The sequence below is a fragment of the Phoxinus phoxinus genome, assembly GCF_949152265.1.
Source record: "Phoxinus phoxinus genome assembly, chromosome: 11".
Lineage (NCBI taxonomy): Eukaryota > Metazoa > Chordata > Actinopteri > Cypriniformes > Leuciscidae > Phoxinus > Phoxinus phoxinus.
The window spans coordinates 27802897-27813839 of record NC_136886.1 but is presented as its reverse complement, the minus strand read 5'-3'; the positions used below and the strand labels follow the sequence as shown (position 1 = coordinate 27813839).

The 10943-nt window shown below is 36.2% G+C and overlaps 1 long non-coding RNA gene across 1 annotated transcript; it reads right to left on the bottom strand.

Annotated features, from left to right (window-relative positions):
* Positions 1-738: 738 nt before the first annotated feature.
* Positions 739-7898, bottom strand: LOC307006358. The gene is made up of 3 exons (XR_013799450.1): positions 7807-7898; positions 3067-3150; positions 739-908 (listed from the first exon to the last, which is right to left on the bottom strand). It is a non-coding gene; the product is annotated as an uncharacterized lncRNA (long non-coding RNA).
* Positions 7899-10943: the final 3045 nt, after the last annotated feature.

Genomic DNA, 10943 nt, shown 5'->3' with positions numbered 1-10943 from the left:
GACCCTCCCTCTTGCAGCGACACCTTTACTTGCGCAAGGGCAGGACAACCTGTCACTCACATTAGATCACAGCAACAGCAATACAACCATCCAAGCAATTGACCGTTTGCAAAGACCCGCCCCCCTTAGTTACTGTTGCTATGTCCGACAAGCTACGCCGCTCTCTCACGCCACACCATGTTCTCACGCAGTGAAAAACACATCGTGGAGCAGAGAGGAGACTGACAACTCGCTGACAGACAGGAAAGACCAGGTTACTTTTGATATTAAACAAAGTCTCACCTTTCAAATTTGGTAATTTTTTAAAGAAATTCAAACAATAAATACTGTTTTGTGGCTCTTTAATGTGTCTGACATCGCTGTGTCGTCTTATTTAAAGCTGCTTGTGAACCGATCATCTCTTCCTTCCAGTTAATTTATAGCATCAAATAAACATGAATGAACATAAGAAGGAATGTTGTTTTAACCGCGGAAAGGCGTCAGTACACACAGTACACTTTGTCGGACAAAATGGCGGATGGCGAAGTATAACTGGTCAGATCACCTGTCAATCAAGCTCCCTGCGAAGGGTCGATTCCAGATGGACAAAATTAAGTTCCACCCTACATTTGTTCTTGTTCGAGAAGGTTTTTCACTAATAAATACATCACAATAACAGGGAAAGAAAAGATCATTGCAACATCCGTTTCACATGCCAACTTTAAGTGGCCTTTTATTTCCTTAACAGGCCTATTATATTATCTGCAAGTATAGCATTTAAAAACAAATAATTTTAAGATGAAGTACAAGTGGACATTCAATACAATTAAGCACTCTTTTTCACAAGGGACATCCTGGTGTTTTGTGCTTTCACTCATCAGTTCACCCAGGACTACGACATTCAATCTCATGGGACATTTGAATCCCACCTGGAGGTGAGCAATGAGATAACAAAATTCACTGTGTGAAATCAAAGTGTTTGTCAGTAAAAAAAAAATTTATATTGCCTCTAATTCAGCCCTGAAGGCAGAGTTTGTGGCTCTACAAACCATTCAAATAAGTGCATCTAAAAAGACTTTATTATTAATGTTTAAAGATAAGATCACATGCTAAACTATGCTGTCTCCATCCATTACAATTTGTTCTTAAGTAGATTGCTATGCTATGAATGTTTTCGGTATCAATACACCTTAATATTGGAATCATTGTCCAGCACAGATGGACCTTGTAAGAGCACGGTGGGATTCTGTTCGTGGCCACGAGAACACAGAATACCCACAGAGACTATACATCCACACCTGCCTGGCCATTAAACCATTCAATTAGCTTCCACCAGAGGGTTCTGCTAATTATCTAAATTGCATCTTTAATGATGTGAGTCAATGAAGGTATCTCGTCTAGAGCAATCAAAATGCAATAGGCTATTAGGCTGAGTAAAGTAGTGTAAGTAAATACTACACTGAAAAAGATTTAAGAAACAAACTATCATTAGCTAAACCAACATTGACATGCACATTAGGCAACAAAAATGTGCACATAGGCAACTTTACTCCAGACCAATACACTTGAGTAATTTGAATTATTATTAGCCTTTGCTGTTCCATGACATCAATCAGCACCACCACACACGTAGTTTTTCCAAACTAACAAAGTGTTTAGTGTACCTTTAATGGTATACCTTAAATATATACCATATTTAATAACCTTTCTAATGACAGTCCTTCTGAAGAACAAGGTATCTGAAGTTAAGAAATAGGTAAAAGGTGAGGGCGGACATATAGCCCCAATAACCTACATCTATACCCTTTCACATCTTCTTTTACAGCTGCTTTATCTCTCCCTGCCATGGATGATTTATTGATTATTTGATTTAAGGCAATTATTTGTCAGCTTTTCCAGTTAAATAATCTCTTTGCATAATTTCATCTATCAACAAATCAGATTTTTTAATTAGCAGGAAGTTACAAACGAAGACATTTGAAAAACTATAAAACGTTTCTAAAAAGATATATTCTCTATCAAAACACCTTTTGGTTTGTGCATCATCAAGATAACACTGATTAACTTTTACATTTTTTTCATTAAAATAAATTCAGACAAATGTTGAAAAATTTACAACTATAAAGAACAGTGGTGAATGTATATAATACAGGTTAAAAGTTATAGAAGTAATTTATATTTTGTTAATGTTTTTAAAAGAGACTCACCAAGGCTGGATTCACTTACAGTAAAAAAATACAGTAAAAACGGTTTTATTGTGAAATATTATTACAAATTTTCTTCTGATGGCAAAGCTGGGTTTTTTTTAGCAGCAATAAAGTCTTCAGTGTCACATGATCCTTCAGAAATCATTCTAATAATAAACTGATTTGTTGCTCAAGAAACATTTATTATTATTATTAATTTTGAAAACAGTTTTTACTTTTAATATTTTTGTGGAAACCATGAAACACTACCATTCCTGGGGTAAGAATGAAAATAAATGAACACTTTTATTCTCCAAGTATGCATTAAAGACTTTTATGTTGTTACAAAATATTTCTATTTCAAATAAATGCTGTTTTTAATATATATATATATATATATATATATATATATATATATATTTATCAAAGAATCGACTGAAGGATCATGTGACACCGAAGACTGGAGTAATGATGTTGAAAATTCAGCTTTGCCATCACAGGAATAAAATACATATTTAAATATAATAAAATAGAAACAATTTTATTTCAAATTGTATCAATTATATATTTTAATCAAATAAATGCATCCCTGGTGAGCACAAGATAGGCCTATTCTTTTAACATTAAAAAAATCTTAATTATTTAAGATTTTTGACCAGTAGGACTGAAAGGGTAAAGATCCAGACTTCAAATCTCAAAAATGGGGATACAAAAATGAAAAATCCTGGTAGATGTGTTCTATTAGCTATGTAAAATACTTCATACACACACCTGTCATTCTTGTATTTATGCTGAACTGTGCCTCATTGTAATGGAAAGTCTCACAGAACTAGAGCAAACACAGTTTCACACTGCCTCTCCAATAAGACATGGACCACTGGGAATCAGACCCTCTGTTTACCTGTGCTGTGTTAGGTCATTATTCTTCCTCCATCAGTATTCAGTAAGCGACGCTCAGATTACGAACAATATGACCCGATTCAGCCTAGAAACACACAAAACACAGAGTGACACTGTTATAGGGCATTAACTTCTTGAAATGATGCATTACGCACATCTTATAAGCATTTCTGGCAGGGAAAGTACAGAACTAAAGGCATGGACTTCTTAGCTTTGAATGGAGACATCCAGCAATCCAAAATGCACTTTGTCTGTCTTCTGTGCAAAAAAAAACGACAAAGCACTCTGCAAATGGTGATTGAGCTCTTACCGAAAGGTCATCAATTCTTTTGATTTGTAAAAGATTCATTGAACATGATCGATTGGATTCATTACTGACACATATGAAGACACACCAGATCAATCTAAATGGTAAACTGGCATCATTGTCATCATTTTGCAGCTCAGTGCTCATAAAGCCTATTAATTTGTGCTCAAAAATGATCATATATCATTTAATGAAGATAGCATGCAGCTTCAACATGATATAAACCATCAGTCACTGTTTAACACTGTTTGTAGACAGGAACATTTGTAGTAGGCTATGATGTCGCTGGACAAACATGATACTACATTTTTCTATTTGGTGAGACATTTACAACATGGCAAAAATCTAAATCGCACATGGCTTTTAGTTCATGTCTATTGTTTAGTTCATGTCTATTGTCTATATACACAGATATACCCCTGCACTTAACCTTCATGCTGCATTAGGCCATTTTTGGTCATTTTCAGTTTAATTTCTTTGACCATTTTGGCTGTTTTAATGCAAATGGTATGTAATTTGGCAAAATTGTGACTTTTTGGATACATTTACAAATTTTGATCCCATGTTGCATAATATGTATAACACACACTGTGTAGATCAAATAGGAACACCTAGCACCATAATGACCAAAAATGGCCCATTGAAACCCATTAAAACGTAGTTTAAAGCCGTGGCCGTCATTAATACACGAATCATGACTTATGTTGAAACATCCTTTCATTTTGAAGCAAAAGCATTATATTTGCATTATATAGTGTATTCCACCAGATTACGTCACTACATACGTATTCCCTATGGGGGGAAATGCACGTTATTTTCCTGGTTTCCACTAGGGGCACTATTGAAGGTGTTATGAAGCATTTTAATGGCTCAATGATCTAAAATGATGTTTCTGAGTTGGTGTGGATGTCTGAGAGCAATGTGTGTCTGCGTTGACAAAAGTGTGTGTGTGTGTGTGTGTGTGTGTGTGTAGGGCCTAAATATAATACATGGTGTTTAGGCGAGTGACAAAAATCATAATATCCTGAAGGTCATATTTTACCCTTTCTGTCTATACTCTCTCTCTCTCTCTCCCTCTCTCTGTGTGTGTGTGTCGGTGGTGTAGGATGTGTGTGTAGGCGTGTATGTGTGTGTGTGCAATAGAATTTAGAAAAATAAAAATTCATGTTCATTGTGATCTTGTAGTTTTGCTTTCTTTCTAGAGCAAATTTTGATGTGTAGGGAGACAGGCACAGGTTATAGTCACCTAGTAGAAATCAGGAAAATGTTTTCAATACTGCAGATGTTTGCATTATGTCAATTATATGAAAAATTGTACCAACTGGTAGCCTGGGTTTCCCCATGATGCCTTGCACGCAGCGCGATTTTACTCACGCTGCTAGGCAGCCTGGATTAGCCTGACTCAGACTTTTTACTTCCGCTCAATTTCATTTTGCTTCTGTACTTAGTCTGAGACATTGACATGTCTCTCAGTTTTCCTCCGGCCTGAAAACAGCCGGCCAATCAACGAACAGAGGGCGGGCTGAGAGCCGTGACGTAGACGCTAAGCGCCGAGTTTGAGATGGGGGAAATCGAAAACGACCGTATGTTCACTCCGGTATTTCTCTCGATGGTTTCGTTTTCGCATTATTTATAATGTGTTTATAGTGGCAGTTCGATGCTGCTGAGCTGGCGCATAACACACGTCATAACCAAACGTTATGTGATTGGCTTACGGCTAACCAATGATTTTATACTTCAGATGAGCGCCCCCCGCGATAAAGAAAACAATTTTCAATGATGCCATGCCAGACTCTGTCTATGATCAAAGCGAAGTAGCAGAGTTTGGTATTACCAGGCTAAGCCTGGATACCATGGACTAGATTTTCGCCTCAGCGAGGGGACCAATCACAGAACGGGGAGGGAGCAGCAGGGCGATGACGACGTCTATGCGACACACCGAAGCAGTTTGTTTATATCAACATGTGCACTGCAGATTTACCTTCTACCCTCATGTTTGTCTTGGACAAACGGCAATAGTCGCTGAACACCATCGTGTACACATAAATCTATGACCCATCGTCTTCTTCCTTGTCGAATTTCTGTCGCTCTACATACGTCATCTGGTATAATTGAAACGATTGGCTATGGGCTACGTACAGGCGCATTTGATAGACCTTCGTAGCGCCCAATAAACGTCTCTGGGCATTCGTAAACCACGCCTCAAATACAAGAAAATTAACATGTGGTTCCACGTTAGCCAGGCTAACCAACTGGTGGAAAACAGTAAAAAGTAAATATTTTACCCCAAGGCTTGGTCATGACAGGATATTTGAATAGAAATTATGATTTTATGATATTATGACAGTGGGTTCAAATGTTTTTATTTTTATGGGTTTAAATAGGATCAACTTTGTCCTTAACGCGCTATGTGTGATTTTGGAAAAAATCTGACATAGCACAAAAAATAAAAATGCACCAAAAATAATTTTGCTGTTAATCTTTGACATATTCAAGACTGTGATAATCCAAAGCTAAAGTTTTCTCTTTGCATTTAGTGTATGGAAAATAATAGCATTTTTGTGTTTTTTCCTCTTATACAAATTGATGGTATCGACACCAAAACTGGAATTTAAAGGGTTAAAATCCTGAAATTAAATAAATATTTGGTAGTTATGATGAGGACTGATGCTGGTTAAAAGATCTAACTTCGTAAAAGTGGAAAATAATAATAATATATAATGTTTTAGGCAGTGTTTAATATGTGACCATTTTTGGTCCTTAACGCGCTAAGTGTGATTTTTTTTTTAAATCTGACATAACACAAAGATTAGGGGCAACATTATTTCTGCTGCATTTACAGATTTTGACATATTCAAGACTGTGATAATCCAAAGCTAAAGTTTTCTCTTTGCATTTAGTGTATGGAAAATAATTGCATTTTTGTGTTTTTTCCTCTTATACAAATTGTTGGTTTCGTCACCAAAACTGGAATTTAAAGGGTTAAAATCCTGAAATTAAATAAATATTTGGTAGTTATGATGAGGACTGATGCTGGTTAAAAGATCTAAGTTCGTAAAAGTGGAAAATAATAATAATATATAATATTTTAGGCAGTGTTTAATATGTGACCATTTTTGGTCCTTAATGCGCTAAGTGTAATTTTTTTATTTTATCTGACATAACACAAAAAATAAAAATGCGTAAAAATCAATGTTGCTGCTAATCATGGACATATACCAGGCTGTGATAATTCCCTCCCAAGAAATCCACCTAGCATGTAGTACACAATTGTTTTAAATTTTTTTATGTTTTTTCCATCGATAAAAACAGTGGCATCATGTAAACAAATGGCATTTAAGGGGTTAAAATTCTGAAAATTAAATAAATATGTGGTATTTATTTTCAGGACTGATGTTGGTTAAAATATTTAACTCAGTGAAAGTGGAATTTTTTTTAACTATATAATTGTTTTATGGCAGTGTTTAGAGTGGACATTTTTGTCCCTTAATGCACTCAACGTCGTAAAATATATAATGAGGCATAAAGGTTAAAATACAGTCTAGGCATATGGACCAAAATACTGATGACTCTTTAATTGCAAGAGAGTAACTATTTGTCTAATAGAACGATTTCTACAATATTCCACAACACATAAAATAAAACTCAATTAAGCAATATATCACACGACACGAGCATGATGTGCGAGACTACGTCGATAGGCTACTGCTGCTGATACTCGACTTTTTTTTTTACAAAGACTACTACTTAAATGACGGTCATGGGAAAGTTAAATTTTAAATACATTATTTTGGAAAAGGTGTAGCCTAGTCTGGAGAAGAAAATTTTACCTTCATTTAACCTCAAAATGTTCATGCGTTGATTTCTCCATGCTGTCTATGGATTTCTCTGTCGCGCTCGCGGCGGGTTAGAGAAATGTCCACTCGAAGACGAGCAAAGGTGAGCGAGTAGCCTATTTTGAAAGCCTATAGACACAACTTTTCCGTCTTATTTTATGTCAAATATACCAATTGAGCTTGCTTATAGCCTAGCAAGCATACGGTTATGAGCAATAAACCTATGTTATTTTATATTGGATCAAAGGGGAAGCATGAATAAAAGGCTAGCCTACACGTCAAGTTTTTCTTGCGATTCGTGTGAAGTAGTAGTCGGTTGCAAAATTCCATTTTACATTAGGCTAATGAAATTATTCTTGGGTATTTGTTCCGAAAATGAGATTCATTCCACAAGGTCACAGATGATCAAACCATCGAACCAACCAAACGTGTTGCTTTAATACCAGTTCAATAAACAAATTTATATTCAGTAGGCTATCTTACATTTAAGACACATTAGGCTATCAGTTACTTTGTGTGTTTTTTTGTTCGACAAACTAAAATATTGAAGTCAAAGAGTTAGTTGTCCAACCTACATCTGCAAGCAGCACAGACCTACCTGTTTCGTTCCTGAATGAATCAGTGTTTTGGACAAATATCGGTTGAATTAATGATTCGAACATTCACTCATAAAGATATTCTTATGTCGCCACCTACTGGTGGTACTTAGGTCTACATCTGTTTTCTCTACTCCGTGCTCACATAGCCTACTGTATTTTAATATATTTGATAGCCTGTCCTTAAAAAATATGTTCTTATTTACATATTGCCCAATCCTGTTCATGGAGATCTACCTTCCTGCAAAGTTCAGCTCCAGCCCGGACCGAACACACCTGAACCAGCTAATTAAGATCTACAGCACAGGTGTGTTGGATCAGAACCTTGCAGGTAGATAGATCTCCAGGAACAGGATTGGACAATGGAACAAATGACTACGTCTGCATTAAAAAATGTCATACTTCCTCACTAGGCTATAGTGGGCGAAAAACAGTTGGCTATGTGACAAAAGAAGTATGTCCGAATTCACAGTAGCCTACTCATAATAGAGTATAGACAAAAAGTACCCGGATTATACTTCTTCTGGCGAGATTCTGAAGTGTACGATGGATGGACACTTTACTATCCCATAAGGCCACGGGAGAGGATTTATGAGTGAAGAAGTGACATAAATGATGCTGGTATAGGTTACATGATAATGACAACATGGTGAATGTAATATTTTCAAATTACATTCATACTACACACTCATACTAAATAAGACATACTTTTTTAGTGGTCATGAAGTAATTACTTATTCAAAATAAGTACTCAAGAGATGCAACCTACATGTTAACCAGCAGTCCAAAAAGTCACTATAAGTCGCTTAGTTGGCAGTACTGGTGCAATCTTAGTATTTTTTTGTGATTTTTTGCAGGTAGTCATTTTAATAGGAATCCACCAGATCGTACGAATAGGTCAAATAAGGACATGCTGTTGCAAATGTTGAAAAAATACATGTGCTGTTGGACTGTTATATCAGCACTTCGCTTGGCCAATCAAATTCAAGGGCTGAATCTAACTGTTGTGTAACATGAATATGATATAATTAGACCGCAATTGTGGTTAAAATGTTTACATGCAATTATAGAACAATTTGCTTGCTAGATAATTATCCAAATAGTGCCCCAGTGCAGAACTACATTTCCCAGAAAGCATTTTCTCTCGGTATGTAGTGAAGTGCAGGATGGTGGACGGCCCAGTGCAGTGCGGTTGGTGATTCAGATTCAACTGCATCCCCCGTATGAGGGCCGCTCTGAGAGCTTAATTAAGTTGTAGGACCCTGGCAATGACGAATGCCTCTGAACACGAGCATGCTAAGACACCGGCGCTGCTGCCCTTTAGCTGTGCATCTTCCGTTGAGCAAAATACCACCATATTTTTTCTCTCCCAATTCCCTCTGCCTTATAGTCTACACCGATTTGATGAATAATGCCACGTTGTTTTGAGTCAGAGATTCGAGTGTTTTTCCAGGGTCTCATGTCCAATTTCTCCCGTTTAGGGCATGACAGAGCAACACAGCGAGTCTACGGGATCCCGCTGGTTCCTCAGCTCTTTTGGTGTTTCCTAGCATCGGCCTATTCATCACCATCGCGAGCCTCTTGTTCTGCTCCGTGTCTTCCTTCATCACTGCAGCTAATTAAAGAGCTCGGAGGTCTGCTACTGTTTCCACTGCCTTGTATTACCATTAATTACAACGACATCTCAGATCCTCGGCATAGCAGCACAGTGATTCATGGCGCAGTGTGTCTGAGTAAGAGTCTTATCTTGCACACTCACACACACTCCTGTACATATGCATGGATGCACTCGCACATACACACGCAAACATAATAAATTAGGCTCTACTGAAGACTGATGGCCCACGATGAAACTCCATAGATCAATTAAGCACACGTTCACGCAGAGAACTGGAAGGAGAATCTCTGAATATAAAGAGTCGGCTTTTCTGCCTCTTCTGAAGCAAACATCATATTTTGAGATTACACACACAATAAGGACCTAATTGAATTGGAGAAATATTGCAAGCATTTTTAATTGGGTTCTGTGGAATTGTGTAATAGCACAAGAAATCTCATGTAGGCCTACAATATAATGTTTTGCATGTATATTTCTGCAAAATAATGGCTTACAGTTTTATTACAGGGCTATATATTATACTGCTGGATGGCAGAATATTGAGTGTGATCTTTCTGTGGCTGAGGTCACTTTGCGTTTCACTTCTGGGTCGCAGAACTGATGGGAGATACACATCAAAGTATGGGCTCAAAGCAAAGGACTCATCAGGTCCACAGATTTGATACAGGCTACAGTATCATGTAAGAAAATATATTTATGTTTTCTGCTTCTCAGTTTTATGTATTAGAATACCCATTGCCATGATGTAAAACATATTTGAATGTGATATCTGTATCTTTAAGATTTGTACAGTACAGTGAACATCTCTGTTAAATAGAATATTATACAATTTAAGTTGCATAAAATGCGTAAATAGATAAATTAAAATGAAATAATACACATTGCAATATATATATATATATATATATATATATATACACACACACATACATGTTATATACTGTGTGTGTGTGTGTGTGTGTGTGTGAAATGAATACTTTTATTCAACAAGGAGGAATTAAATCAATCAAAAGTGACAGTAAAGACATTTATAAGGGTTAAAAATGTATTTAAAATAAATCATAGTTCACATATTTTAAATGTTTTAAAGCTATATTCATCAAAAGATCATGAACAAAAATTGATTACGGTATTCCCAAAAGTATTAAGCAGTGCAACTTTGCTTTTTGTTTTCAACATTGATAATAATAAGAAATGTTTCTTGAGCACCAAATCGGCATTTTTATTAAAAATGATTTCTGAAGGATCATGTGACACTGAAGACTGGAGTAATGATGCTGAAAATTCAGCTTTGCCATCAGGAGAAAAGTTAAATTTTAAAATATATAAAGATAGAAAACAGTTAAATGGGCATAATATTTCACAATTTTACTGTTGGACAACCTTAGTGATCATAAGAGACTTCTTTCAAAAACAAACAAAAGGTTATTCTGCATTTCTGAGAGCAACGTCTGTTGTCTTCATAGTCATTGTTAAAGGGAATACCTCATGCTGCCATTGCCATTCTAAAACAGAATTAAC